This window comes from Haematobia irritans, chromosome 3 (genome assembly GCF_050003625.1).
Source record: "Haematobia irritans isolate KBUSLIRL chromosome 3, ASM5000362v1, whole genome shotgun sequence".
NCBI classification, from domain to species: Eukaryota; Metazoa; Arthropoda; class Insecta; order Diptera; family Muscidae; genus Haematobia; species Haematobia irritans.
In genome coordinates this window covers 225864603-225889294 of record NC_134399.1, presented here as the reverse complement: position 1 = coordinate 225889294, position 24692 = coordinate 225864603, and the positions used below count along the sequence as shown (strand labels likewise).

At 33.0% G+C, this 24692-nt stretch overlaps 1 protein-coding gene across 1 annotated transcript in view; it reads right to left on the bottom strand.

The window, feature by feature from the left end:
* ric8a (ric8 guanine nucleotide exchange factor A) overlaps window positions 1-23049 on the bottom strand; it is a 469139-nt gene extending 446090 nt beyond the window's left edge. Inside the window, exon 1 of the mRNA XM_075298182.1 lies at window positions 22991-23049. The gene's annotated coding sequence lies outside the window, so the exon portion shown is untranslated. The remainder of the gene's footprint in view (window positions 1-22990) is intronic.
* Window positions 23050-24692: the final 1643 nt, after the last annotated feature.

Sequence of the window (24692 nt, the reverse complement as noted above, 5' to 3'; positions counted from 1 at the left end):
CAGTGGGTATTTTGTGGTGGAGTCGAGCTCCCAGTGAAGATTTTATGGTATTAAGAGTGGGTTAGAGTTGAACTCCTGGGTGGTTTGAGAAGTTAAGCTCGCAGTGGGGATTTTATGGCGAGTAGAGAAACCTGACCCCGTTTATGTGGATGATGAAATTTTCGCACCAGCGAGATTACCGAATGCACCTAAGACCTTCAGATTTCCTTGATTATTTGTTTTTATTTTATTTTATTACAATAAATAAGTTCATGCCATTGACACCCTACAACCATCGTGTTTCTTTATTTCACTTGAAAAGTCTACAGTAAATAAATATTTGTAACAACCCTGGACACTAGACGCACTATCCTGGTTTTTGGTGGAAAACACGTAGTTGCAAGCTTTAGTCCAAATTGAACAGAAATGTCTGATATTTCTAAAATTAAAGAGGTGATAAAAAGAAAGCAAGGAAATACCGCCAAAAGTGAGGCCAGGTCGAATCTTATGGATTGTCTACAAAGTTCTACTAATGACTTTCATCCAAAATCGAATCAATTGGCTTGTGGTAACAGTGAATTACTCTTAAGTTTATTGTCAAATGTTCATTTTATTGTAATGAATTGTTTATTTATTTATTTTTTTACAATAAAATAAGTCTCACCCGTTTTAACCGATTAGCCGGGTTTGGGCAAAGTAAAAAACCGAAAATTGGTTTTAAAAAAATTAGCAAACTACAGCTACCGCTCAGGGAAGCCCGTGTGTTAGTCAATTAAGTCACTTGAAGGTTATACCGTAAAATTGACTTTAACAACTGTTTATTACTGAGTTGCTAAAAAGGCGCATGTTTATGATCAAAGTTTGACGCAGTCTACAACGCTTCCTAAATACGAAAAATTCCACAAAGTTAGTTCTGATCCAATTATACAATAAGACACCTTACACCAATTCTTAGAGTTCCGAGCGACTTTTGTTGGTTTTTAGTGTTATTTTCTTATAGTCAAAGAAAATAAGTTGTAGCAGAAATTTTGATGTTCACGATATTCATGGCATTTGGTGGTTTTGTTTGAACGTCTATGCATTGTCTGTCTTTTCTTCCGCAAAGACCTACCTACCAAAGCATTGTTTAATGTCTGGAATCCTTCCTGCAAATGGTGATGGCAACGGTTGTGTTGTCGTCTATCATGTTTTTCGTCATCATTGTTTTCCTGTTATATGACAGCTCCTCCAGGTTTATGAAGGAGGTGCCATAGCAACGTTACATAATGTTCTTTTGTTATGGGAAATGTTTGTGAATTTTCTTGTATTTTTGTCATTGTCTTGCAAGTGTCTCCTAGATATGAATGAGAAATGTATGCGTATTGCTAATGCCAATGTATGTGCTTGTGTGTCTGTCTGTACGGAGTTTTTTTTTGAGCTTTGGAGGACATCACAGGACATGTATACAAAATATCTGTTGGTATCACTAACTTTATGGCAGACAATATGTCTACTCCTTGAGTTTATTAAGGACGCTTTGCTGATACCTGTGACTGTAGGATTCATGAGTTTCAGTTTATATATCATCTACATACAGCGCAGATATATCTTTTTATCCTTGCCATTGCTTTTTGTTCAAATTCATTTCCTACTATTGTTATTGTATTCCCTTTGCCAAATGGTGGTGAACAGTGGTGTTGAATATTTTTGTTCTGCTTTTTAAAGAAAGACAGCTTAAGAAGAAGCAAACAAGAGGCTGGTGTAGCCCACTACCTGATGCCCTTAATGAAAAAATTCAGGAAAATCCGAAGTCGTGGTATATGGGAAAATGCAAACAAAAACGAATTAGTGTCAACTTTCAGAATGACAGCTCCATTATTTGACGCTGCACAGTGGCTCCAAATCGCTTTTTTGGAAATAATTCTTTGACATTTGAACGGATAAAGATATCAACATAATTTGTGTGAAAGCTGAGGTGTTTTCTTCTAAGTTTGTGGTTCTCTAGTGGGCCCCCGGGATGACATCTAGGCGTTGGTCACCTCGGGTTTATGGAATTTTGTTTCAGCTGTCAAATCCGCAATTATGAACCGATTTCGACGATTCTATCTTTGCTCGATAGAACTTCAAAAAGGGAACATCTTTTATAGTTTTCGAGATATCCCAGCAAAAACTCTCATTACCCGGTAATCTTGTAGGTAAGCCTATTTAAAAATTAATAACCACTTATTAATTGGCATCGCTTCGGATTACATTTACATACGTATGTCCTAGAAGGAAAGTACTTCTCCCCAGGCATACTTTCGGTCATAAAATAAGTAGTGCATTTAAAGCATATAATCACCTAATATGTAATGACTTAATCGTAGATACGCCAAAGCTTGCAAAATAGCCACTTATTGCCTCAGACATCCAAATCTCGAAAATATTGATTTATATCGCCGATTACAATGGATCAAAATATGGCGAGTGATGCTGTAATAGGAGAACTACTTGAATAGACACGAATATTGTATAAATAAACAAAAAATCTAATAAATAATCTCAATAAGATTACACGCAATTTAATTTCACACTTAAAATAGAAATAAATGTAGGTTGTTTAAGTGAGTTGGATTCGTGAATTACGTTATAATATATCCAATAGCCAATTCACATAAGGTTCGAAATCTACTAAAAGTGGATTTTAAGTCTCTTTTTTTATAAGGCTAATGGCATTTGAAATTTAGTTTAAGCGCATTTTGGAAGTGTAATGTGAATGACGTATAAGAAAGCATTTATTTAAAACATAATATGATAATGTCACTAAACACAATTATAATGAAATATTTGTGATAAAAATTTCTTAACGGAAAAATATAAGTGCTCGATTATGTGAATAATTATACCTAATGGTACCATCATTTATTCTATTTTATTAATTCGTTAACTACAACTGCCTAAAAATTTGAGAATAACAATTCGAAAATTACCGAGAAGTATTTATTTTTGTCATTACAAGTTAGTCATTATAACTCGCCGCAATGTAATGCAACGTGTAATGACAGCTTTACTCCTGGTAATGTAAATTGTAATGAGATGTGGTTACCTAGATTTTGCTGGGATGGTCCCCACAATTTGTATACCCTGCACCGCACTGTGGTACAGGGTATTATAAGTTAGTGCATATGTTTGCAACACCCAGAAGGAGACGATTGCCTTTGGCAATATTGCTCAGGGTCGGCCCCTGAATCGATCTAGCCATGTCCGTCTGTCTATGGACACATTTTTGTGATCAAAGTCTAGGTCGCAATTTTTATGCAATCGACTTCAAATTTGGCACAAATATGTGTTTTGTGTCAGAATAGAACCCTACACTACATAGTCGTGCAGGGTGTAATATAGGTTGTGGTCCTTTGTCAAGGATACAGTCACAGGACCCCGCCTGGCCTTGCAGGTTCAAAATACTGACTCCACTTTGTAAAAAAATTTGCAAATATTTCGCAAACCAAAAAATATATTCGCACACTCAAAGTGAATATGAAACATGTTTGTCGCTTCCCTCAATGTTCACCGTCCAAAAATATTATTTTGCTCTTGAAACATGTTTGGCAATGATCACGGTCCTTCTCTGGGTATAGCAGGGAAATGCATCTTCCTTCGCTGCGTGTGGTTACATAAAATGTAAAAGTTTATTATCGATAAAGTTTTTAGTTCAATAAATATTTTGGTGACGTTTTTCTAATAAAAGAAATTTTTCTTCCCTCTCCTACAAATATCAAAAAAGGCGTACTCAGTTTTACGATCCTTTAAACCAGATCAGATACCAAGATATTAAATATCGCGTTTACACGATAACCTTTACTCCCTGAAAACTGCAATCAAACCCGCTCATTCGTAATGGATTTTCCATACAAAATACTACAGTGTAATGTACCCATATGGGGATAATCCGTTTCATATTTGATATCCCCTATGGTCGGAAAGGGTAAAGAGTGTGCCAAAGAATCTTTTGGTAATTTTTATTAAATTATTCTCTTACAGCTTTTAGATATTGTTGCTGTTTTATTATAGGGAGAGTATGCGTGAGGAAGAAGCTTCAACCCAAAACTCAAATGGAACATGTATGTTTTGTCGTGGGTGACATTTTCCTCACACGGGTTTTATGTTATTTCCGCAAAACAAAAAAACACAAATAAAAATGTCCTCAAAGGGAGATATACAAATGTGGATCTCGCATATTTGTTCTCAAAATTACACTGCAAACATACATACACAAATATTCACCATAGCATGGTATGAGCAAGGTGTATGATTTGTTTTGTTTTTATGTGTCATGTGTATGGATGGGTGAGTGTTTGGTGTGCTGGATTGTGTTCTCTTGGCTCTTGAACAGCCAACATATGATTTTAACATAGAGTCGAGTATCATCGGATCAGTGTGTTATTTTATGCATAAAAGTCTCTATGTCTGTCCGTCTGTTTTATTTCTATTTTATTATTATTACATTCCTTCATTCATATATTATTAATTTTTTTCTGTTCTTCATGTTTTTCATGTTTTGGTGTGTGTCCTTTTGTTTTTTTTCTTTGGTTTGGTTTGTGTACTACGGCTTTAGAGAGAAATTGTGGTGCAAGTTTTATGGTATTATAATGTCAATGTTGTTGCTGTTGCTGTTGGAGAGTTTAGTTGATATTATCATTGACATATTCATGGTGTCCTTCTAGATGGCCATGTATGTACACTGAAAAAAAGCGTGCTCGGTTCCAAAAATTTTGTCTTCACTTTAAAAATTTTGGTATTGATTACGAGCCAAAGAAGCGGAGAATACAAATAAGGATACTTTTAAGACACAATTCTCTTTTAAAGTTGGGTTTTGTGGACTTGCTTCTAGGAAGCAAATTTTACTTTTTCATTGTTTCAGCTTGTTTTCTTCATATGTTATCAAAGTCCTTTAAAAACGGGTTAACGACGACTATATTTTCCAAATTCAGTCGAGTCTGAGTGACTCGATATAATTTCTAGTAGAAATTATGCTATGTTTCAATTAAAAAAACGTCTTTAAAATAAACTGTTGAAAAACGTGTCCCATATTTGAACGATTTTTTGCTTTATAGTCAAGATGCAAAAAGACAACAAATTTAGAGGCAATTTCATTAATATTAAAGAATTTTTCAGAATTATTAAAGTCAAGTTGACCTTAGCCCAGAATTTTTTTCTTTCATGTTATGATACCCAATTTTAAGTGAAATCACTTAATTATAAGGACAATACGACTTCATTGAAAAGTTTATCGACTTTTGGACAAGGAAAAAACTTTATATTAGAGAAATGGGTCTTCTGTGCTAAGCAAAATTTGCATTCGTATTTTAAAGACATAAAATCTTTGACCTCACGACACTATTTTTTTCAGTGTATGGAGTAAATTTGTGTTTTTTGCATTTCTCATAATATTATAATAACATTTATTAGTAGATACTCTAGATTGGGAGAGTGAGAAAAGAAGAGGAATGAGTTAATTACTCTACTTGTTTGTTTTTGTTGTTGCCTTATGCCTTTCTTTTTCTCATGACTTTTTTTATGGCTTAGATGATTTGTCATTGTTGTTGCTGCTGTTGTTATTACTGGTGGACAACATTATGATTTAACATAGTCATCAACGACTATAACAGAAACGTCTATGCCGTTTCGACGACAAGACTTCATGACACAACAGTCTAGTCAAGAGTTGTTTTTGTTTTTGTTCATTTGATCCTCCTCCTTTCGCTTGGTTGGTTTTTTTGTTCTTATTCATTTATTCATAGATTTTCTTGTTGCTTCATTTAGTTAGAGTCGCTTAAATTTCTCTCTCTCTCCCTCTCTCTCTATCTCTCATACATGGCTGGTCGTTTTTCCTGATGAATATGTAATGATGTGTCGTTTGTGTTTTTCTACTTGGTTTTTACTGGCATTTTTATTTTGTTTGCCGTTTTTTTCCATAATTATGTATTTAAATCAACGTTGGACATACCTTAGAGTGCCCCAAAGCACATGTGAAAGAGAAATGTGATGAAATTTGAATTTTTGCAGTCCTGTGATCATTGACCCATTATCTAGGTAGTGAACAGGGCCATGCATGTCGGATAGTGAACACGGTTGCCACAGTTGATAGAATTCTACCAAAAATTTTTTACTGTTTAGTAGATTGGTAGAATTCCTGATGTTTCCTCCTTCTCCTCCCCAACTAGACTCAAAAAAGGGACTTTAAAGCCAATTTTATTCTATTTTAGTTCATGTAATTATTATGTTTCCTTGACTTTAATGACATTTTTGTGTACGTTAGTTAACTTAAATAAAAATGGGAGAAATTATACTCAAATGAAGCATAAAAATTTACTAAATTCGTGTCTCGAAATCGGTTGACGTCCCCATTTGTAATACAGTTTAGTTAGAATTTGTAACTAAACGAACTAAATCTAAAATTTATTTAAATTTTCTAAAACTAACCAAAATATTTCTTCTTGGCGTGTCCACTGTTTTTTGAGTTTAAGAGGTGCTCCACAAATTTTCTCTAGAAAAAATTTTTATTTTTTATCTGTTATTATAAATTTTATTTTAATTTTTTTAATCTTTTTACTATCTTCAAATTTAAATCTTAATATTTTTCAGTCTGTGATTTTTATATTGTTCAAATTCTAAACTTCTTTCAACTTAATATATATATATGTTATTTTGCTTATAGATTTATTTTGATTAAATAATTTAAGTTAAACTTACATTGTAATTACATAATATTTATTTAATTGTACATTATGATCTTAAAGTTCCCATGCTGGAATATGAGACTTTCGTGGTCTTGTGCATGGGAATAATAAAATAAATAAAATAAAAATAAACAAGTATAAACGGCCGTAAGTTCGGCCAGGCCGAATCTTATGTACCCTCCACCATGTATTGCGTAGAAACTTCTACGAAAGACTGTTATACACAATCGAATTACTTGGGTTATGGTATCTTAAATCGTTTTCTAAATTGTGAGTTAGTCCCCACGTGGTATATATTAGACCAAAAGGAATGTAAGTCTACAAATAATTACGAATCGATATGGACTTTTGCACGGTACGTAGGGAGCCAGAATTGAAATATGGGGGTCGCTTATATGGGGGATATATACAATTATGAACTTGATATGGACCAAATTTGGTGTGATTGGGGATCGATTTATCTGAGGGCTATATATAACTATAGACCGATATGGACCTAGTTAGGCATGGTTGTTAACGGCCATATACTGGCACAATGTACCAAATTTCAACTGACTCGGAGGAAATTTACTCCTCCAAGAGGCTCCAAAACCAAATCTCGGGATCGGTTTATATGGGGGCTATATATGATTATGGACTGATATGGTTAAATATCATATACTACCACCACGTACCAAATTTCAACCAGTTCGGATGAATTTTGCTTCTCCACAAGGCACCGGAGGTCAAATCGGGGGATCGGTTTATATGGGGGCTGTATATAATTATGGACTGATATGAACCAATTCATGCATGGTTGTTGGATACCATATACTAACATCACGTACCAAATTTCAACCGAATCCGATGAATTTTGCTCTTCCAAGGGGCTCCGGAGGTCAAATCTGGGGATCGGTTTATATGGGGGCTATACATAATTATGGACCGATTTCGACCAATTTTTGCATATAGAGGCTCCGCAAGCCAAATCTGGGGATCGGTTTATATGGGGGCTATATATAATTATCGACCGATAAGGAACAATTTTTGCATGGTTGCTAGATACGTATACCAATACAATGTACCAAATTTCAGCCGGATCGGATGTAATTTGCTTCTCTTAGAGGCTCCGAAAGCCAAATCGGGGGATCGGTTTATATGGGGGCTATATATAATTATGGACCGATGTGGACCATGCTAACCATACTAACACCATGTACCAAATTTCAGCCGGATCGGATGAAATTTGCTTCTCTTAGAGGGTCTGCAAGCCAAATTTGGGGTTCCGTTTATATGGGGGCTATATGTAAAAGTGGACCGATATGGCCCATTTGCAATACCATCCGACCTACATCAATAACAACTACTTGTGCCAAGTTTCAAGTCGATAGCTTATTTCCTTCGGAAGTTAGCGTGATTTCAACAGACGGACGGACGGACATGCTCAGATCGACTCAGAATTTCACCACGACCCAGAATATATATATACTTTATGGGGTCTTAGAGTAATATTTCGATGTGTTACAAACGGAATGACAAAGTTAATATAGCCCCCATCCTATGGTGGAGGGTATAAAAAAAGAATAATAAAATGTTGACGAAATTTTCTATAGAAATATAATTTTGAAAAAAATTGCCTATAGAAATAAAATTTTCTATAAAATGGAATAACTTTTTTTTACATAATAACCGCAAAAATTTCATCAAAACAAAATTTTATTTGGTAAATTTTTTTTAAAATTTTGGTTTTTTTTTTGGCTCGAGTGGCAATCGGAAAAGTGAGGCGGTTTCTATTTGCTTCATATCGAGGTAAACTTTATTTTAAAAAGCTATTGACCGATTCACACCAAATTCGCCATAACTATTTTAGGTCCGTAGATTTTGAATTTCAGACAAAACTTGGGATGTCTAGACGTTCTAGAAGTAAAATTAGGAAAACGGTTTGCATGGGAGCTATACCAAAAGATGGACCGATACACACCATCTTCGGCACACTTATTTATTTCAAATAATCACGGTTGCCACTTGTGCCAGAAATAATGTACCAGAATTTTACCAAAAATCTACGAAATGTAAAAAATCTTATTATGATTTTTTTTAATCAAATTTTTTGTGGCTAGTATGAAAAAAATGTCTTTTTCTTCCAAATGAATCTTTTATTGTTGTATTTTAGAAGTTTATTTCACTATTTGAAATAAAATATATTATGGTCTCTCCTATTAGAGATTTTTTGGGTGTATAAATTCCAAAAGTGTATTTTTGTCGAACTTTTTTTTTATTTTTGTAGAACATTTTGTTAAAATTGTATTTCTATAAAAATTTTCTTCAAAATTTTATATATATAGAAGGTTAGGTTAGGTGGCTGCCCGATGTGTCAGGCTCACTTAGACTATTCAGTCCATTGCGATACCACATTGGTGAACTTCTCTCTTATCACTGAGTGCTGCCCGATTCCATGTGCAATGACAAGGCTTTTTATAGCCGAGTCCGAACGGCGTTCCACATTGCAGTGAAACCACTTAGAGAAGCTTTGAAACCCTCGAAAATGTCACCAGCATTACTGAGGTGGGATAATCCACCGCTGAAAAACTTTTTGGTATTCGGTCGAAGCAGTGTGTATGCAAGGCGGGCATGCTAACCATTGCACCACGGTGGCTCAAAATTGTATTTCTATAGAAAATTTTGTCAAAATTGTATTTCTATAGAAAATTTTGTCAAAATTGTATTTCTATAGAAAATTTTGTCAAAATTTTATTTCTATAAAAGATTATGTCAAAATATTATTTCTATAGAAAATTTTGTCAAAATTTTATTTCTATAGAAGATTATGTCAAAATATTATTTCTATAGAAAATTTTGTCAAAATTTTATTTCTATAGAAGATTATGTCAAAATTTTATTTCTATAGAAAATTTTGTCAAAATTTTATTTCTATGGAAAATTTTGTCAAAATTTTTTTTCTATAGAAAATGATGTAAAAATTTTATTTTTATAGAAAATTTTGTCAAAATTTTATTTCTATAGAAAATTTTGTGAAAATTATATTTCTATAGAAAATTTTGTCAAAATTTTCTTTGTGTATAGAAAAGTTTGTACAACATTTCTTTTATAGAAAAATTTGTCAACATTTTATTTGTATAGAAAAATATATCTATAAAAAAATTCTAAAAAACAATTTCCTCAAAATATTATTTCCATAAAAAATTTTATCTAAATTTTACTTTTATAGAAAAAAAAAATATTTCTATAGACAATTGGAGAGGAATATTTTGCAAAACCTACCAAAACACCAAGAATTCTACCAATCTACCAAACAGTAAAAAAATCTACCATATTGGATAGGATTCTACCAACTATGGCAACCGTGCCCCTAATACCTCTGGATTTTGAGATGATTTTTTTCAGACAAATCAACTAAAAATGTCGATGTCTAGAAATCTAAGAAATCAAATTAGGAGATCGGACTATATGGAGGCTATACCGAAACATGAACCGATTCACACCATGTTTTGCATACCAATTTAAGGTCCGTAAATACCTTTAGATTTTGTAGTTCAATCAAACCGAATAAAATTGCGGTGTCTATATAGTGGACCTATATAATCCATCTTCGAATTTGGCGTGCGTACACACAAAAAAAGTAATATCTGTACAAATGCCAGCACGATTTATGAACTAAACTTATACTCAAGTTTAGTTCATAAAATGTTTGAGACATACTTAAAGAAAGGAAAATTTCATTGACCATTGGAAAATTTCTTAAAAAAAAAACTAAAATTTAACTACAAACAAATGATTTTTTTGCAAAACAAAAAAGTTAAATTTAGCGTCAATTTAACTACGGAAATTATTTTTCGGGTATAAAAATTGTATGCGCATCCTAATATTTATACGCACATCCCAAGGTACGCACGAGTCCATACCACAATATGTCCTTGTCATTCTGAGGTAATTAGACGAAGTGTAAAATCAAGTAAAGGATTTTGATTTGAACACTTTATAGCTCTTAATGTCCCACAGCAACATGTATGTGTACGTTTACGTGTGTGTGCGTGTGTATATGTGTGACTTCATGTCCCCGCAAAACATTGCCATCACCATTCTCATCATCATCGTCATCACACACGCCCATATACTACACTCTGCCATAGAAGCAAATGGATGTATTGTTGGACGGATAATGTATATGGTGTGTAGACATGCCACACAATGTGACAACACTTGTGGGAATAGACCCAAAACCGTAGATAATGGCCAGAGTTAACCCACAAGCCTTCGACACACTACTGCGGTCACTCATATACTCGGTTGGTTAATTAAAAGCAGCGGATTTCACAGGAACTCTTTCAACTCTGGCCCAGTAAATTTTGTTGCATGCAAATTGAAGGACTCTTTGTTTTGTTTTTGTGTTTTTATCTAAAACTAAAGTGAAAATTTCCAGAAGTTAAAAACGAAATAAAAAAACTAAAATAATGGCTGGAGTTTGTTAGAGTACATAATTGAAATAATATGGCGAAACGATATTAAAAGTATAAAAAACCAATTAAACTACACTGAAAAAAAAGCATGCCCTGTTCCAAAGATTTTGTCTTTACTTTGGTATTGATTCCGAGCCAAAGAAGCGGAGAATACAAGTAAGGATACTTTTAAGACACAATTCTCTTTTAAATTTCGGTTTTGTGTACTTGCTTCTAGGAAGCAAATTTTAATTTTTCGCATTTTCAACTTTTTTTCTTCATATGCTATTAAAGTCCTTTAAAAACGAGTTAACGACAACTTTATTTTCCAAATTAAGACTCGACTTCCAGTAGAAATTATGCTATGTTTCAAGTAAAAAACATCTTTAAGATAAAGTGTTAAAAAACATGTCCTATATTTGAACGATTTTTTGCTTTATAGTCAAGACAACAATTTTAAAGACAATTTCATTAAATTTAAGGAATTTTTCTGAATTAATAAAGTCAAGTTGACCTTAGCTCAAACATGTTTTCTTTCATGTTATGATACACATTTTTAAGTGAAATCATTTAATTATAAAGACAATGCAACTTCATTGAAAAGTTTATCGACTTTTGGACAAGGAAAAAAACTTTATATTAGAGAGAAATTCTAAGACGATATAACGATGTCCGTCTGTCTGTCCGTCTGTCTGTCTGTCTGTTGTAATCACGCTACAGTCTTCAATAATGAAGCAATCGTGCTGAAATTTTGCACAAACTCGTCTTTTGTCTGCAGGCAGGTCAAGTTCGAAGATGGGCTATATCGGTCCAGGTTTTGATATAGTCCCCATATAAACCGACCTCCCGATTTGGGGTCTTGGGCATATAGAAATCGTAGTTTTTATCCAATTTGCCTGAAATTTGAAATCTAGAGGAATTTTATGAGCATAAAGAGGTGTGCCAAAAATGGTGAGTATCGGTCCATGTTTTGGTATAGCCCCCATATAGACCGATCTCCCGATTTTACTTCTTGGGCTTATAGAAACCGCAGTTTTTATTCAATTTACCTGAAATTGGAAATCTAGAGATATTGTAGGACCACAAATACGTGTGCCAAAAATTGTGAGTATCGGTCCATGTTTTGGTATAGCCCCCATATAGACCGATCTCCCGATTTTACTTCTTGGGCTAATAGAAACCACAGTTTTTAGTCAATTTACCTGAATTTGTAAATCTAGAGGTATTGTTGGACCACAAATACGTGTGCCAAAAATTGTGAGTATCGGTCCATGTTTTGGTATGGTCCCCATATAAAACGACCTCCCGATTTGGGGTCTTGGGCTTATAGAAATCATAGTTTTTATTCACTTTACCTGAAATTTGAAATCTAGAGGTATATTATGACCATAAAGAGGTGTGCCAAAAATGGTGAGTATAGGTCCATGTTTTGGTATGGTCCTCATATAAAACGACCTCCCGATTTGGGGTTTTGGGTTTATAGAAACCGTAGTTTTTATCCAATTTGTCTGAAATTGGAAATCTAGAGGTATTTTAGGACCATAAAGAGGTGTGCCGAAAATGGTGAGTATCGGTCCATATTTTGGTATAGCCCCCATATTGACCGATTTCCCGATTTTACTTCTTCGGCTTCTAGAATCCGAAGTTTTTATCCTATTTGCCTGAAATTGGAAATCTAGAGGCATTTTCGGGTCATAAAGAGGTGTGCCGAAAAGGGTGAGTATCGGTCCCTATTTTAGTATAGCCCCCATAAGAACGATCTCCCGATTTAACACCTTGGGTTTCTAGAAACCGTAGTTTTTATCTGATTTGCCTGAAATTGTAAATATTCTGGTATTTTAGGCTCACAAAAACGTGTATCGGATTAGGATTTTATCGGTCCATTTGGTAATGCCTCCATATAGACTGACTTCACTTCTTGAGGGTGTAGAAGGCGCACTGATCATGAAAATTGCTTGAAACTCAATGTAAAATTTCCAGATTTTACTTCTACAGATTTAAGATTTCAAATCAAGACGTTATTTTACAATTTTCTTGCACACTTACAAGAGATGTTAATGCTTCCTCTAAAACTCAAACAAAAATGGTTCTTATAAATCCAGAATCTGATATAGTCTTCATAGGTGAAATCTTTAATTTTATCTTCGGGAAGTGTTCTCAAGTCCTGAAGCCCTCCTGAAATTTCAAAGGAAACCCTAATATTTGGTTCATGGTGGTGGGTATTTAAGATTCGGCCCGGCCGAACTTACTGCTGTATATACTTGTTCTTACTGATTTAGTTTTCACTTTAGCGATTTTAGCGGCTAAACTCGAACTTAGTACTCACCTTAAGACTCAAAAAGTTGAAAACACCGAGAAGAAGACGAGACAGACATATGGTGTCTTGGGCAATATTGCTCAGGGCCGGCCCCTGAGTCGATATAGCCATGTCCGTCCTTCCGTCTGTCTGTGAACATATTTTTATACCCTCCACCATAGGATGGGGGTATATTAACTTTGTCATTCCGTTTGTAACATATCGAAATATTGCTCTAAGACCCCATAAAGTATATATATTCTGGGTCGTGGTGAAATTCTGAGTCGATCTAAGCATGTCCGTCCGTCCGTCCGTCTGTTGAAATTACGCTAACTTCCAAACGAAACAAGCTATCGACTTGAAACTTGGCACAAGTAGTTGTTATAGATGTAGGTCGAATGGTATTGCAAATGGGCCATATCGGTCCACTTTTACGTATAGCCTCAATATAAACGGACCCCCAAATTTCATCCGATCCGGTTGAAATTTAGTATATGGTGTTAGTATATGGTCTCTAACAACCATGCAAAAATTGGTCCACATCGGTCCATAATTATATATAGCCCCCATATAAACCGATCGCCCGATTTGGCTTTCGGAGCCTCTAAGAGAAGCAAATTTCATCCCATCCGGCTGAAATTTGGTACATGGTGTTAGTATATGGTCTCTAACAACTATGCAAAAATTGGTCCACATCGGTCCATAGTTATATATAGCCCCCATATAAACCGATCCCCAGATTTGGCTTGCGGAGCCTCTAAGAGAAGAAAGTTTCGTCCGATTCGGCTGAAATTTGGTACATGGTGTTAGTATATATTCTCTAACAACTATGCAAAAATTGGTCCACATTGGTCAATAATTATATATAGCCCCATATAAACCGATCCTCCGATTTGGCTTGCGGAGCCTCTAAGAGAAGCAAATTTCATCCGATACTGCTGAAATTTGGTACATGGTGTAAGTATACGGTATCTAATGGCCATGCAAAAATTGGCCGAAATCGGTCCATAATTATATATAGCCCCCATATAAACCGATCCCCAGATTTGATCTCCGGAGCCCCTTGTAAGAGCAAAATTCATCCGATTCGGTTGAAATTTGGTACGTGATGTTAGCATATGGTATCTAACAAGCATGCAGGAATTGGTTCATATCAGTCTGTAATTATATATAGAACCCATATAAAATTGGCCGAAATCGGTCCATAATTATATATAGCCCCCATATAAACCGATCCCCAGATTTGATCTCCGGAGCCCCTTGTAAGAGCAAAATTCATCCGATTCGGTTGAAATTTGGTACGTGATGTTAGCATATGGTATCTAACAACCATGCAGGAATTGGTTCGTATCAGTCCGTAATTATATATAGAACCCATATAAACCGATCCCCAGATTTGACCTCCGTTGCCTTTTGGAGAAGCAAAATTTATCCGATCTGGTTGAAATTTTGTACGTGGTGGTAGTATAGGGTCTCTAACAACCATGCCAAAAGTGTTTCACATCAGTCCATAATCATATAGAGCCCCCATATAAACCGATCCCGAGATTTGGTTGTGGAGCCTCTTGGAGGAGCAAATTTCATCCGAGTCAGTTGAAATTTGGTACACTGTGCTAGTATATGGCCGTTAACAACCATGCCTAACTAGGTCCATATCGGTCTATAGTTATATATATCCCTCAGATAAATCGATCCCCAATCACACAAAAATTGGTCCATATCAATAATTGTATATAGCCCCCATATAAGCGATCCCCATATTTGAATTCTGGCTCCCTACGTACCGTGCAAAAGACCATATCGATTCGTAATTATTTGTAGACTTGCCTATACATACCTTTTTTGTCTTATATATACCACGTATGGACAAACGCACAATTTAGAAAACGATGTTAAGAAGTTTTAAGATACCAAAACCCAAGTAATTCGATTGTGGATGACAGTCTTCAGTAGAAGTTTCTACGCAATCTATGGTGGAGGGTACATAAGATTCGGCATGGCCGAACTTACGGCCGTATATACTTGTTTTTAAATAAAAATAAGCGCTACAAATATTTAGCGTTAGTTTAACATTTTTTCAGTGTATTTATTGGGAATACCCCACTACCAGCGTCGGGACAACCACACTTCCGGAATGCTTAAACTTCCCTATGGAAGTGAACGTGTCACATGTTCATCGTCCAGAAATAACATTTTGGTCTTGGTTAGGTTAGGTGGCTGCCCGATGTATCAGGCTCACTTAGACTATTCAGTCCATTGTGATACCACAGTGGTGAACTTCTCTCTTATGACTGAGTGCTGCCCGATTCCATGTTAAGCTCAATGACAAGGGACTTCCCTTTTTATAGTCGAGTCCGAACGGCATTCCACATTGAAGCTTTGAAACCCTCAGAAACGTCACCAGTATTACTGAAGTTCCTGATACATCGGGCTGCCACCTAACCTAACCTAACCATGCATGCCAAATTTTATTGAAATCGATTCAGATTTGGTATTTGGAACAAAACCCTTTATATGTAGCATCCAATACATATGACGGATTTGATATGGTATCGAAAATGTGGCGCTTTCTTTACTTACTCGTGTTATAATATAAATAACACCCGTTTAGTTAACTCTAAATCTATCTATTGGAATAGGGAATCATAATAAAATAAGTGGTTTATTCGACCATTCGACTTTTGGAAAATTCGTTAATGTCAACTTTTTAACTTTGAAAATTTTCAACCTTAAAAAATCTTTTATTAATTTTTGTAGTCTAAAGTCCAATATTGGAAAACCCCATATTCCATGTTAGGTCAATGATATGTAAGATTAATCCCAACCCAATCATATTAGTAATATTTACTTGTTTTCCTTCTGTATTTAGTGCTAGTTTTGCAATTTATTTTTATTGAGAATGATATGTGCTTATGGGAGGATAATACGACCGAACCAAGCAATGCTTAAGGCAAGAATATCTCCTAAACAAAATTCAATTGAAGCATATTTATCTGATTAATGAAACTGAAAGTCAACCTGGGGCAAGCTCTCTCATATATTCATATATGGATAATGGAAGGTTAAAGTAAGTTTTATGGTCCAGATGATCATAGTCTCTTTAGTTCACAATTAGCACAAATTTATGATATGGAATAGGAAGTGACCTTACACTCATCATTTGCCAATTAATTGAACTCGAGCAGCATAAGAAAATCAATAAAAGTTTCTTTATCCTAGAGGACTATTGTCCAATTACATTGATTTTGTATCTAGGTCTTTATTATATTTCTTGGCAATGATGTGTAATAAAACAAAAATTACTCGTATTTAGCAATTGCCTATTTAGTGAATGGAAGAGATGAGAAGGTAACCCATATAATTGGCCATTGCTGATTAGTTAAATCACAACCATCAATCCACTCACCAAGTCTTCTAACATATATCGTGAGCTAAATGGTGTTGCATACATTGTCTTTGTTCATATCAATTCAGGGAAGGCATAAATCTGTGATCACCTCACCTTAATCGCAGGCATTTTTTGGTCATGATTTACGCTCAAGCTGAGGCAAGCGAATGGCCAACATTAAAATGACATCCATACAAAATGTCGTAAAAATGAATTTCCCACAACATTTTGGGTCTATGAATTTATTTCATAGAAATACAATCGCTATATTCAAGAACAACAACAACAACAACAACCACGACGAAAAAAATTAGGTGTGTAATAAATTCATTGATAAAGACGGCCACATTTTACCAATCGTCAAATGGGATGCAAGCCACACTACATGGATTCGCTGATGGAGTAGATGCTGCGCCAAGAAGCATATGCGCATATTTTCAAAAACTTTTTTGCTGGAAGGTGGAGGGTGGTAGTGTATGAACGAACCATAAAAGTGTGTCAGAGTAAAAATGAACAAAGAAAACAGAAAAAAGTAAGTTAATGAACAAATAAGTTAACTTGTTGTTTATACTGTGAAACTTTTAATTAAAATTTCCTTAGGCGTTTGAAACAAAATGCATGTTGCCTTCGGTACTAAGCAAATTGAAATGTTTTAAATGTTATTGTGGTTTTCCAATAGACCAGATTATTTATCAATTTAATTCACTTGTATATATTTTGACTGTAATAAACATGCAAGTGAACCCTGCTTAAAATAAAATTAATTCGTTATGGTTAGATCTCCAAATTGGCCTCCTTTCTACTGTTTCCATATAAATTCCTTTGAAAAATAACATTATTAATTTGTTTTAAATATTGGCATTAATATTTTAATCAATTGTGATATTGAAACTTTGAATTTAAGTGTGGGTTATTTTGAGTATGTCTATAGAAATAAAATGTTCACAAAATTTTCTATAGAAAGAATATTTTGAAAAAATTTTCTATAGAAAGAAAATTTTGATAAAATTTTCTATAAAAAAATGTATACAAAATTTTCCAAGACATAAAAATTTTTCAACATTTTCTATGGAAATAAAATGCTGAAAAAAATGTCTATAGAAATAAAATTTTAACAAAATTTCCTATACAAATAAAATTTTGACAAATTTTCCGATAGAAATAAAATTGTGAAAAATTTTTCTATAGAAATAAAATGTTTACAAAATTTTCTACAGAATTTAAATTTTGTCAAAATTTTATATAGATATAAAATTTTCTATAACAAATTTTTTGGGCATAATTTCCTATAGAAATAAAATGCTGGCAAAAGTTCCAATGGATATGAACTTTTGACAAAATTTTCTATAGAAATAAAATTTTGATAAAATTTGCTATGGAGGTACAATTTTGACAAAACTTTCTATAGGAAACAAATTTTGTCCAATATTGCCTACAGGAATATTGTGCTTATACGCTTCGAAGTACCATTATTTTGATTTGTTCGGCATTACGGATTTTTTGCATTTAACACGAACCAGGATAGCAAGGACTTTGAATTATTTTATTTCATGTGTGAGCCAAGACTAACAACGCATAAAAAAATTTTTAGACCCGTGCAGTTTATTAGTTCGAGCATGAGAGGGTTAAGGAAATCAATGTCCTTGAAGTCGGGCCTGGATTTAGAAATGTAAATTGTCGTTAACACGCCTTTAAGGGACACTGATAGCACCTGAAGACAAAAGGCTAAAAACAAAAGCTAAACGAATAACCATCTGTGATATATTGTGGAAGCATTGGTAGCTTTTGCTATGCTTCTGGCTGACATTCACTTCAAAATCAAAAAATGCTTTATCGTTTTTGTGTGAAAGCAAGAGTTTGGATCAATTCGTTGATTGAGTAAAAATCACGATTGCTACAGTTGCTAGAATTCTACCACAAATGGTAGATTTTTACTGTTTGGTAGATTGGTAAAATTCTTTACGTTTTGGTAGATTTTTAAAATATTTCATTCCAACTAAGAGGTACATCACATATTTTTAAGGGAGTAAACATTTGAAGAATTTTCTATGGGAATAGAATTTTGACAAAATTTCCTATAGAAATAAAATTTTGTCAAAATTTTCTATAGAAATAAAATGTTCACAAAATTTTCTATAGAAATAAAATTTGGACAAAATTTTCCATAGAAAGAAAATTTTGATAAAATTTCCTATAAAAAAAATGTATACAAAATTTTCAAAGAAATAAAAATTTGTCAACATTTTCTATGGAAATAAAATTTTGACAAAATTTCTTATAGAAATAAAATTTCAACAAAATTTTCTATAGAAAAATAATGTTGACAATATTTTCTAAGAAATAAAATGTTGTCAACATTTTCTATAGGAATAAAATGCTGACAAAATTTTCTATAGAAATAAAATTTTGACAAAATTTCCTATAGAAATAAAGTGTTGAAAAAATTTCCTATAGAAGTAAAATGTTGAAAAAATTTTCTATAGAAACAAAATTTTGAACAAATTTCTTATAGGAATAAAATATTGACAAATTTTCCTATAGAAATAAAATTTTGACAAAATTTTCTATAGAAATAAAATTTTCATTTGTTTTGTTTTGTTATTGTTTGTTTTGTTCTTTAAGCATTGTTGTCGTTTTTTTATTTCAGCTTAAAACCATACATTGACTAAACTACAAGAGTAGCTTAACCAACAGAGGAAAAGAATGTTTGTCAAATTTATTTGGGCAAAGCCCTATAGACTGCAAGATGGTTGGATGGACGCACGTTTCGGAATTACCACATTCCTCATCAGCATCCTCTACTTGCAGCAAAACTATCAACCAATTATCAGAATAAATTCAGGCAGTTTATTAAACCCAACAAAAACCACACTTGAACCCTCCGAAAAAAGGTTTTACATTGATAGCCGGCTTATGCCAAATAAATTCGAAAGAAACATATCTCTTTTCCTATGCCACTGTCAAATCATCGATTTGAATTCACATGGCTGGGTTTATTTTGAGCGTGCCTCCTCTTCTTTTTCCATTTGTTTTGTTTTGTTATTGTTGGTTTTGTTCTTTAAGCATTGTTGTCGTTTTTTTATTTCAGCTTAAAACCATACATTGACTAAACTACAAGAGTAGCTTAACCAACAGAGGAAAAGAATGTTTGTCAAATAAAATTTTGACAAAATTTCCTTTAGAAATGAAATGTTTGCAAAATTTCTGTAGAAATAAAATTTTGACAAAAGTTTCTATAGAAATAGAATTTGGACAAAATTTTCTATGGAAAGAAAATTTTGACAAAATTTCCTATAAAATAAATGTTGACAAAATTTTCTAAGAAATAGCATTTTGTAAACATTTTCTATAGAAATAACATTTTTACAAAAATTTCTATAGAAATAAAATTTTGACAAAATTTTCTACAGAAATAAAATTTTAACAAATTTTCTTATAGAAATATAATTTTGAAAAAAATTCCTATAGAAATAAAATGCTAACAAAGTTTTCTATAGAAATACAATTTTGACAAAATTTCCTATAGATACAAAATTTTGATAACATATCCTATAGAAATAAAATGTTGACATAATTTTCTATAGAAATGTTTACAAAATTTTCTAAGAAATAAAATTTTGACCAAATTTCCTATACAAATAAAATTTTGACAAATTTTCCTATAGAAATAAAGTGTTGAAAAAAATTTCTATAGAAACAAAATTTTGAAAAAATTTCTTATAAGAATAAAATATTGACAAAATTTTCTATAGAAATAAAAATTTGACAAATTTTCCTATAGACATAAAATTTTGACAAAAGTTTCTATAGAAATAGAATTTAGACAAAATTTTCTATAGAAAGAAAATTTTGACAAAATTTCCTATAGAATAAATATTGACAAAGTTTTCTAAGAAATAAAATTTTGACAAAATGTTCTATAGTAATAGAATTTTGACAAAATTATCTATAGAAATAAAATTTTGATAAAATATCGTATAGGAATAAAACTTTGTAGTTAAAATAAAGAACATCATTGAGAGTGCATCTTCTGGAAGTGCTTTTAAAGTTGTGCCTTTGGAAGAACTTCCAAATTTTTTTGCTGGGTTGCTGATCTCACTTGATTGAAGAACGATCATACAATGACCTGTTTATAGTCAACAACAATTACTGCGATAAATAGGTATATGAAACTAGGTTCAAGGGCACAACACAACAATTCTAACGACAATATTAGTAGAGTGTTAAATGAACCTGAATTGATATCGGGCTAACATAAGAATAGTGAAATAAAATTTTGACAAAATTTTCTATAGAAATAGAATTTTATAAAATATTATTTTAGTGTTTCATATTTTTTTGGTAAAATTTTCTCCAAATTTTGGTAGATTATTTTTGGTTCGAGTGGCAACCGTGGTCAAAAAACGTGTCGTGTTTTGGTCGCGGTTTTCGTATGTTGCTAGAAAGTGGGGATGGCTGGCAATGGTCAATTGTTTACGATTGTTACAATTTTTCGGAATAAATTTTCAAACATTTTAAAAAAATTTCACATTTTTAATTTGCAATACAATATAATTACAATCCAGACATTAGTTATAGACCAATATTCGGATATGACCTTATCATAGTAATTAGATGTAGTCTGATCTTGCCCTTATTTGGGTCTGTTTAGATCACATCAAATTAGATTTTTCTTGCATGAACCATGCAAAACTAAAGTCAGATAATTTCGTACTACTCAAAGAAATAAGAAGAAAACAAAAGAAAAGTTAGGTTAAGGCCAAATATTTTTTGTAGGTTTTTACAAAATCATTAGATTAACACAGTATTGTATGGTAAGATGATTGGTACATAGTGTACTCAGGTTTAATGAAATTTATCATTCAAATTGAATGAACGAAAAAATAAAAATTTGTAAGAGGAAATTTCCCAAATGTTTTCTCCATAAGGAGTTAGCATAAAGGGCCCAAAATTGAGTTATCTCTCCCAGCCAGATCTATACTAAAGGCTGTGGAGAGGTTCATTCGCCCGAACCGAAACATGTACAGTCCAGGCGTGTATAGATTTGTATCTGGCGTTTTTTTTTTCAATGGCTCTATTAACCATGTTCCTTAATCTATATCTGTCCATAAAGCTCGAAAAATAATTGTATAATTAGAAAAAATTTTCTATTTAAATGAACATTTGCTTTGCTATTGCATTATGCCAACGAAAATTAAATTTGATGGAATTTTCATTGCTCAAACTTTTAGTAATCTGCAATCTTGCTTCTTTAAAGGCAAACTAACGTTTGTTTATGGCAACCGAACTAAACAAAAAATTTAATCATCTATAATTTCATTTCCAAGAGAACAAACTAAGTTTGGGCGTATTAAAAAATGTATATAATATTTTTTCTGAAACGAGTTTTAAAACTATGTTTTTGTTTCGATGCGTTCGGTTACCATAAACAAATGTTTAGTTGGCTTAACAGAAAAAACTTTAACACCAAAAGTTTTTAAAGTTTTCAAATGATATTACGAGTCATAAGGACAAGAATCAGCGACGTCAATAAAATTATTCTCGAAAGCCCTGGGGGAAATATCTACAAAATGATGCCCATGCACAAACCCAAACACACACACAAACACTCGTATGTTTCCTTTTCCAGTTACTCGAGCAATTTCGACACATATGTCCCATTGACAAACCATGTGGTCCGCCGTATATCACAAAACCATCAAAATGGAACAAGGAAATGTTAAACAAATGACATTTTATTATCCAACAGCAACACCGGATCAATGATCACACTTAAATTCACCTAAAAAGAAATCTGCTTACATGACCAGCTTCCGCCCATGGGGTGGAGAATAAGTCTATATATGTGTGTGTGTGTGTGTAAAGAGACCCCATTGTGGCCCAATTTTTGTAACACATCATTACTCCTCACTCGACTATCACCCATAAACAAACATTCCATGTTGACAATTGTGGAAAATTTTTGTTAGTGGATATTGGCGACATTGCCTTGCTGTTGTCTACAATGAAGGAAATGCGGAATCTTTCATTGTCTCAAAATAGAGATGCCATTGTGGAGATGGAAAAAATGGAGAAAAAGTCAGTGATCCAAAACTTAAAAAATCCGTCATTTTGCGTCCAATGCATGATGATCTGAATGTTATGTGTTTCTCATGGAAAGTCAATGTTCATTGAATAGGAGGTAACTTACTACTAGAGGTCTGCACAATTCCATTTGTAAATGCAGAGTACACGTGTACTTGCTACATGAGTACATCTATTTGAGAGAGTCGCAAAACTATTGGTACACATTTTGATGAACACCAAAAGCCACGAGTAACTTCTTGTTGCTACTCTGATGTCTTCACTACCTACAAACACATATTCCTCTTTCTCTCTTATTGAAGTGTATTCAGAGTGATCACGTCGAGTATGTTGCGAGAACAAAACTTCATAGAGTACTCCATGTACCACGTGCAGTTTCAGAAATACAAAAAGACAGTTACTCTCCATAATATATGTTTTGGTTTGTTATAAAGAACGGCAAACGTTAAGGTAAGTGTGTGCCATACATAAATATATGAAATATGTGATATACACGCTCACAAAAAATCGCTTCTGTAACATATACTCCCAAACATATTTTGCTTCAAGCATATACATTTTTGGGTATTGCCCAAACATTTATATGTTTGATCTCTACCAATATATAATATGTTTGAAAGCATATTGGTCTAAACAATATATGTTTGGGTAGTCTAAGTTCCAAACATTTTGTATTTTTGCATCCAAATTCAATAATGTTGTCTTCCAAAAAACAATATGTTATTATGTGAACATATAATATGTTTGGAAGCATTTTGCACCCAAAAATATTATATGCTTAAAAAAATTCTCCCAAACAATATTGTGCTCAAAATTTTATTTATTTATTTATATATTTACAATCATAATGAATTACGAAAATAAACAGGTAATATAGGTGCTAACAACATAGGTTTTCGACCTGAATGCTCAAAATTTTGTTTCTGCCTAATTGTATATTCCCCCACATCTTTCTCACTTCCACGAGATTTTTTAGTTCTTAGCACCTTTTTCTGTAGTACAAACATTGTAGAAGAAATTATTCAATTTTATGATTTTTTTATTTTAATTTTACCTTTTGCCGGACGGGGATTCGAACAGCGGACCACACAGTTTGTAAGGATCAAAGAAGTAGCTGATCAATTGCCCAAGGAAAAATAAAATGTTAATTTTGTAATAACAAGCAACAACCACCAACTTAATTCAATATCGCTCCCTGTTAAATAGCGCTCCAAGCTACTAAACACATATATGTTTATAGGCTATTTCTAAATTAATATATGTTTGCATCCAAGCATATTATATTTACAACCATTTTATGTCCCAAACATAATATGTTCTAACATATTAACATATATGTCCCAAACATGTTATGCTAGTTTATGAACATTATATGCTTGCACTCAAAAATATTGTGTTTAAAAATTTGTGTTCCAAACATATAATGTTTATAGCCAAACATATGAAAAACAGTCTTTTTCATCCGTGTACATAGATATCTATGATTAATAATAATGGAAAGTTTGCTTCGCACATAACTGAGAAATACTTGTGGTACCACGTGAAGTGAAGAGAATCCATGTTGTACTTTTGCTCAAGTACTTACATTTTTATTGTTCCTTTTTTTCGGAACACATATTGTTTCGGAAAAGTATTTGGTGGTATTTGACAAGCAAGTGTTCACTTCACTACTTGCGCTCTGAGAGAAAGACAGTGTATGTACTATATTCGACAGCGAATTACATACATATAGTGAAATGTTATTCGATGTAGACCTCTACTTACTACCCTATTCAAATTTGAAAATACGAATTACACCCAGGTAGGAAATA